Source organism: Pinus tabuliformis, chromosome Q (assembly GCF_031772625.1).
Source record: "Pinus tabuliformis cultivar Carrire ecotype Pingquan chromosome Q, CPIR1, whole genome shotgun sequence".
In the NCBI taxonomy this organism is placed as follows: Eukaryota; Viridiplantae; Streptophyta; class Pinopsida; order Pinales; family Pinaceae; genus Pinus; species Pinus tabuliformis.
Window position 1 is genome coordinate 116375446 of NC_142296.1, and position 8261 is coordinate 116383706.

The following is an 8261-nucleotide window of genomic DNA, read 5'->3' on the forward strand; positions in this document are numbered from 1 at the left end:
AGGAGAGATTCCCATCCTTTCTTAGCTTCATTTGGAAGTGGGTGAGCTGATCAAAGTAAAGGAAAACTCTTGCTGGACCCTGGGAGGAACTTGCACAACACCAAGGCTCAGGTTGTAATGGTTTCTTTTGTTTCCACTTAATGCAAATAAACTCATTTTTCTCAACAAGTTGTTATACATGATTTGTTTCATATGCTCCTTGGTCTGTATGATGAATATGTGTTATTTTATAAGTTATTCAGGTGCTATGTAATCTTTTGGCTTGTTAGTGAATGCAGGTTTCGAAGAGAAGGAGGAGCTCATCCGGATTGGCGAGGCTGGACTACTACAAAGCGTTGGACTAAAGGTATGTTACAAACACCTGATTACTTGTATTCTAAATGCATATTTAGAGAAAGGTAGTGTTTACTTGTCTTGTTTGTCACTAGAAAGCCTTAGCTTCTAGGGAGGTCGGTTTTGTCCGCAAAATTGACTCTTTCCGCATGACACGTGCCATTGTCATATCTGACAGGCAACTGAAAATGAGTTAAGAATGAAGTAGCTAGCTGACTAAAGTTATAAAAAGAGGCTCGCGGTAACTCAATGTACCACTTGGCCGCAAGACCAATCAGAGTGCGTTGAAAAAGACGTAAACAAATTGAATCATCTATAATGGAGTTAGATGCACACCAGAGGTGACAGGTCATCACATGGTTTGACGGTTCCTCTCCTGATTTACCTTCAAACTTTGGGATATCACTGGGCAAATTATTCGGCATTGGCGGCCAAAACGGAAGATAATTAATCAGATCATTCGTAAGGCGCAACAAATCAGGCAAGTCCAAAGTTGTAATGAATGGTAACTGACGGTTAGGGTCTCGAAAACCCTGGGTCATAAGACTAGCCCCAGGAGGAGGATATCCAGGATAACTTGGAATTGGAATTGCATTTGGGATATTATATCCTCCCAGAAAATGCGGATTAACTGGACCATACTGGGGTTGTTGAGGTTTCTGATAAGTATATCTAGGGTACAGTTGATACTGATAAATTAGGTTCTGCACAGAAGGACCGAATTGGTACTGTCCCTGGTACGGTTGATAAGTAAATTGAGGTTGACTTGTGACAACTATTTTTGGACCAGGTTGTCCTACAGGCATCTGAACCAAAGTATGAATTGTAGGTCCAGACTGAGGTAAAGATGCTTGACGAGTTGATGCAGGAATAGTAGAAACTGGAGCTGTCGATACTCCAGAAGTAGGTGGGGTAGATTGAACAGAAGCTGTAGTAGTTTCAGCAGTCGTTTGAGGCAGAGTTTGAGACGAACTAGGCCCAGACTGATGAGCTACAACAGGTGCAGAGGTTTGAATAGTAGGCTGTATAGGTTGTTGGGTTGAACCAAAAACCAAAGGTTGTCCAAATTGAGATGACAATTGCACATTAGGTTGCAAGATATGTTGAGATTGAGATGGATCCCACACCATGTTCATTTCGGGGTATGGACCCATAGAAGGTTGAGCATATTGAGAGCCATAACTAGGTTGAGGGTAGGGTTGATAATTCAAAGGTACATTTCCAGCTCCTTGGACAAATGATTGACTTGAAGGTGGTTGGAAACCTTGGGTTGGGTACAGACCTTGAGGTTGATAACCTTGAGGCACGTACTGAAACTGGGGTTGACCTTGAGGTATATATTGATACTGGGGTTGACCTTGAGGTACGTACTGAGTCTGGGGTTGACCTTGAGGAATGTACTATCCCGAAGGTATACTGTCCTTGAGGTTGCCCCCCAAGCGGTAACTGGGTACCTTGAGGTTGCCCCCCAGGTGATAATTGAGTACCTTGAGGTTGCCCCCCAAGCGGTAACTGACTACCTTGAGGATGCGGATTTGGAATAATACTAGACATCATAAGAAATTCTTCTAAACTCAACGGTTTAGTTCCGTTATTACCAGTTGATAACCCATGTTATATAGGTTGAGGAGATGCTCCTGAAAATGTACCAGTGTGTGACTGATACCCAGAAGGAACAGAAGGACCACCATACAAAAATGTTTCCGGTGATTGGGAAAACATGGATGACTGTCTCGACATATTCAAAGGAGGATAATAACCTCTAGGTGTTGGATGAAAAGGAACTCGAGGTAGTGAAAAACTGAGACCTGGATTTTCTAAAAAGTTGGTCAATGAAAGATACCAAGCGTCCCTCCTAGGTGAACAGTAGAAAATTGATTCACGCTCCCTATGTTCTAAAGTTGGTTGATTTTCAAGGATAGTTATACCTTCTTCCAGATTAACAAGTTCTTCAATAGCAATGACTCCAAAAGGAAGATTTTGGGTAATGATCCTTCCTACCCTGGGTGAACCAGGACCACTAGAAGATGGAGAAGCAAATCCTGAAGATGGAGTAGTAGCACGTTCAGTTTCAGGCTCAGAAATTTTAGGTTCTTTAGCTAATTCACTAGTAGAATAAACACTACCAGTAACTTCGGAAAATGAAATTGGTTCGGAAATATACTCTGTTTCTTGAGCTTGATAATCAGGATGAACAACAAAAGAAGATTCTCTTTCTTCCGGTGACCCAACTCTACTATCACTAGGAGTTACAAGAGCTCATAGCCCTTCAAGCTGGCTTGGTGAATACTCGGGAGGTTGCCCCCGAAGTCTGCGGGATTGTCTCGGTAATTCAGCCACGATTAAATATTTTAATTACTTCACACGCAAACAAAGAAAAATCTCAATAAAACCACCTAAAGTCTCTAAAGAACCAAACAATTTGAAACACATGCCTAAAAAATCTAGGAGTTAAAACCACACACAAATAGTAACTTTCCATAATGAAAACACTAGTTGGTGATGAAATCCAACGTCGCAGAATTCAATACAGAAAGGGCAATTGGAACAGTTACCCCGAAAACCTGCTTAATGAAACAAACTGGCACGAGTTTCTTCACTAAACCGTCTCGAGTGACAAGAACCCGCAAGAGAGTCCAAGTGAGTATAGTCGATGTCTGCTCCAGGTACAGTGGGATCTTCCCTCCACCGTCACCTTAGGAAAGAATCCTATAGATTATGGTCACTATGGTTACCAACAGAAACAAATATACCTGGGGGAATAGTCTGTGATCCGACACACACGCAAGGGCAGAGTAACAAAGCTCAATCCCCTTGAAGGCTCCTTGACATAATCCAAGGTTTACCAACAAGTGACCCTAGGATCCTTGACAATGGTCAGTCCGAGGTTTACCGTTTTTAATACATGTATATCTTCTATCGTTCCCAATGAGGAAGGATTGATTACCCCACTGGTTCAGATATGATCTCGTGCTTGACTCCTTTAAGAGGAGCTTCCCAGAGCATAGATGTAACAATTGGAATTTATCTCCTACCGCAAGATATAACTACTTGTTTGTTTTAACTATCTTGGAGAGTTAATTACTCCCTACTCCAAGATACTAGCCTAAGCTATGTTGGTGATAAAGAGCCCTAGAAATAAAAAGATTGCTAGATAGATTTTACTTTAAGCGTTATTTTTATGGTTGTTTCTTAAGTCAAAAGGTATGGTGATGAAACTTTATGGTGTGAAGACTCGACTCCAAAACACTAAAAATGCACCTAAGATGATAAACAATTCCTTTTCTTCAATGAATTTCTAGCTAAATAAAGAGTTGAGAATGCCACTTCTTTGAAAACAAATCTTTCTTCAACATATAAATGAAAAGAAAATATGTTTTGTCTTTTTCAATAAACTCATAAACGAGACTACTAATTATGCTCACGAAAAATATCCCTTTCTTTTCAACACTCAAAAACTACAAAAAACAATTTCTTTTCAAAAGGGATTTTAAAATTTCTAGAAAACACTCAAAACTATGAAAAATCTAATCTTGAGATCTACAACTTCTAAAAACCTAATTGAAGCAAAAGCTTAAAAAATTTCTTTTTGAGGACGTTTTACTTAGTTATTCGGCAAACTAAGGAGTAATTTGTTCAGAATAACAAATTAATCAAAAAACATCCGGCTATGTTTTCTTTTTAAAAATGAAATTCAAAACATTCAAACAAGTTCTTTCAAAGCTTTGCAAACAGAAAACGAGATCTATTTCTCACCAAAGGCAGATTTCACAAATCGGTCAAACTCATCAAGAAGACCAAAAAGACCAGGGTAATCTAAGGTTTCTTAAGCTTCTAATCTCTGAGTTACTACAAAGACCAAACGAAAATCAAACCACGCACGCAAAACTTCTAGAAAATCACCTAAAACCAAAATGCCAATGGAACTCACCTATAAGAAGTTTCTGACAAGACACATGCAGATCTGGGCAGAGGCTAAAAAACATAAAAAAAATCATAAGTTTAACTGGATGAAAAGATTTTAGGTTTTTCAAAAATTTGACAGGGTCTGCAGGCCTTCGATATAACCAGATGCGGTACCACTCTATGTAGTAAAGCAACAGTGCAGAGATGTTCGCACTGTGTTACAAACAGAACGTGCGGTCCTCTTTCAAAAGCGTGAAAACAAAAAACAATTCAGAATCTAAAAAACTACCCAATCCCACACACATCAAGAAAAAACCAGAAACAGAGAAAAAGTTTCTCAAGTCAAAGTAAAAGTAAAGGAAAAAAACCAAAATTCAAGTCCCCAGTATGGTCACCATTTTGTCAGCCGAATAAATCGTTCTTGCGGACAAGACTGATCTCCCTAGTATCAACTGATATCTAGCGACAAGCAGATCAAGCAAATCTACCTTTCTCTAAATATTGCGATTTATAAATAAAAACCAAGAGGTGTTTTAGACCCTACCTTAAGTCCAACGCTAGTTTGTGGCAGCCACGCTTCGACCATCCGAATGAGTTTCCTTTTAAGAACCTGCAAACACAAACAAGCACACATCAAATAACACCTACATAGCCAATATAATAAATCATATTCATCATGGTGATCAAGGAATCCATGAAATAAACTATAGAGGACAGCTTATTGAGAAAAATAAACTTGATTGTATTAACTTTGAACAAAGAAGAACTTTACAACCTTTTGTGCCTTGATGTTGTACAAGCTCCTCCCAGGGTCCACGCAAGAATCTCCTCTACTTTGACAAGCTTCACACTCTTCCCAATAAGATCAAAAGATATGTAATCTCTCCTCTCAATCTCAATTAGGAAGTCTAAATTCAAACAACATTTATGCTCAAAAATATTCAGCTTTCAACCTCCTCAGTAACTAGCCCAATGCCTCATTTTATAGTGCAGAGGGAGGAAGTTACAGGTCCACCAATGAAGGGATAGAGTCCTCCTTCAAAGGGATAAGCTCCTCACATCAAGGGGTTAGCTCCTTTACTTATTGGATGCATGAACCTCAAAGGAGCGAACTTGCCACCTCAAGATTCCCTCTAAAAGCTTCCAGAAATAATCCAAAGTGAGTTTTTAAGAATGTACTTGCGCCTTTTGTACTTTTACAGGGGTCTGCACCCATTACACAAAAACAGAGCGGGCAGGTCCGCAGGGGACATGACCAGTAGGTGCGGGACCGCAGGTAATGTTAAGAGAAAGTGCGGAACCAGAGTTTTAGAGATTTTTAAGGGCTTTCTCTCATTTTTCAAGGCTTGACATGAAGAGCTGAGGTTTAAGACTTGCATAGGAGGAAAGTATAAGTGGTGATAGACTCACACTGACTGCAGAATGTCATGGTGACAATATTTTATGTAACACATAAGATAGAAAAAACGTAGCATGTTAAGTCAAGATTTCATTTGAGTGACAGGTACATTTTTAGTCGGGTCGTGATAGAGGAGTTTGACAACCAATGTCACTATCATCAAGGCACATAGAGGGTTGGTTCTTTTGATTAAATACGAGTTCCATACCGTAGTACATGAAAAAATCCAATGGAAACATGGTGATCCCCCCAATCCTGAAATCCTAAAAAACTAATAAGTCTGCTGGATTTTAAGTAAGATCAAAATTCTACTTTCTCCATATGAAATCTAATAACATTAGAGCCACTCTCAAACATCCTAAGTCATTTCATGGTAATGTTAAAAATTTAAGTAAAAGGATGAAAATTAAAGATAAAGGAGAATGTCACTTTTACTTTAAGAATTTAGAATTACCATAAATTGCATGTCAATACTAGTGCCATAGGTTTGAATATTAGGCTATTGTAGACCTAATATTACCATAGTTTTTTCTTTCTCCCTCCTGCAACATTGTTGAACCTTTATTTCTCCAGCCCACTTGTTTTTTACCTCTGCGTGGAAAATGTATTGTAAACAATACTTTATAATACACATATTGCTATACAACATATAAAAGCCCTTCCCCCCTTATTATATGGTCAATATATTATTTCATTTTTTCCTCATTTTTTATCCCCCAATATGAATGCAGGTGATATAGTATTGCTTTTTCAGTGAAGCCCCATGCATTCAACAAGAAACACAAGAAAAGGATATTTGATGAGTATCTTCCTCACGTCATGGAAGAAGCTTAAACACTGGAGATTAGAAGTCGTTACTAGAAGATTCACACCAATAAATCTAATTCCAAGGACTATGAATTTCGGAACAGGGTGTGGACACCCATTTTTTTCGATCATCCTTCAACTTTTGAAACTTTGGCTCTGGAACCAGAACTGAAGCAGGAGATCATGGAATACCTAAAGAGATTCTCGAGGGGAGAGAAGTATTAGAGACAAGTTGGGCAGGCATGGAAGCGGGGTTATTTTCTCTACGACCCCCTAGAACGAGCAAGTCTAGTGTGATTTCCTCCATGGCTAACATTCTCCAGTACGACATCTACGACCTAGAGCTGACCCAAGTGAAGAACAACATATAACTCAAAAAGCTTCTCATCTCCACCAAAAATAAATCCATCATCGTAATAGAAGATATCAATTGTTCTCTTGATCTCTCAGACTGAAAGAAGAAGAAGAAGTAGTAACAACAGAAAGAGAAGTCGTCTGATTCCGGGAAGCCCGAGGAGAGCAAGCAGACGAGGACAAGAAAGTGATGCTATCAGGGGTTCTAAACTTCATAGACGGGTTGTGGTCGTGTTGCAGAATTGAGAGATTGTTCGTCTTCACCACCAACCACATCGACAGGCTCGACCCGACACTTGTTCGGTCCAGTCGGATGGACAAACATATTCTCCTCTCATTTTTCACTTTCGGTGTGTTCAAGATTCTTTCCAAGAATTATCTCGCCATTGAAGACCATGCTCTTTTTCCCGAGATCCAAGATTTGATGGAGGCTGCTCAGATGAAACCTGCAGATGTAGTTGAACATCTAATGAAGATGGTTGACCATCCCACCAATGCCCTCGAAAACTTAATTGAGGGTCTTTGCGAGGCCAAAGAAAGAGAAACTAGTGCCGCTTTGAAGGGTATGTTTGAAGAATGCCAATTGTAATGTCAGAAAAATATTTGCAGAAACTGATCTTTGCTTTATGTGTAGCAAAGCAGAATTATTCAGAAGAAATTATATCAAAGGGCCTACACAAAAGTAACAGAACAAGGTAATGATGGTGAGATGGAGCAGTGCACAATAATAAGATTAAGTAATCTATTATTAATAATAATGATGTCACATGCTATATCATAAATGTGACAGATGCAATATGAGTTATATTTTAAGAGTTCGGAGGTTCAGCCACTCATTCGCATAGAAGAATATGTTTATGTGCTGTGTGAGATTGTATACGTCGAACATCATTTCTATACTAGCATTTGCACCAAATGTTGCAAAGGAAACGCCGTAAGGCATAAATTGAGGAACAATCAGGACATGGAATGGGAAAATCTAAATGAAATGTAGAGATGTAGTAGAAATGAAATTGATTTAGGGTGCCTTACACTATTTTTTATTAATTATTGAATTAATATTGCATATAAATTGTTGTTCATGACTATGAAGCTACCAAGTTGCTCAATGGGAAAGTTATAGCCAAAGGAGAGGAGAGGTAGGAAGAACACTATAAATTGTACATGTGAGTTAATTTGAATTTACTTTAAAATCATAGTAATTTAGTTTCAATTTGAATTTATTTATTTCTAAAGTCACCTTTTATTCATAAAAATTAATTAATGGTTGTGAAAGACATGAGCATCCTATTGATTGGTTGTATATCACTGAGAAAATAACTTGTAATCAGATATGCCAATCAAGAACAAAGAACTGGATGAAGGTTGAACACTTTCTCTGAGTGTGGACAACTGAAGAAGAACCTCGTGAGTAAGCCCCAACTGAATCATGGAATTCGAAAAGGATGAATAAAAAATAGCT

General features: G+C 38.6%; 1 pseudogene; it reads left to right on the plus strand.

Moving 5' to 3' along the window:
- LOC149218511 (AAA-ATPase ASD, mitochondrial pseudogene) overlaps positions 1–7388 on the plus strand; it is a 31057-nt pseudogene extending 23669 nt beyond the window's left edge.
- Positions 7389–8261: the final 873 nt, after the last annotated feature.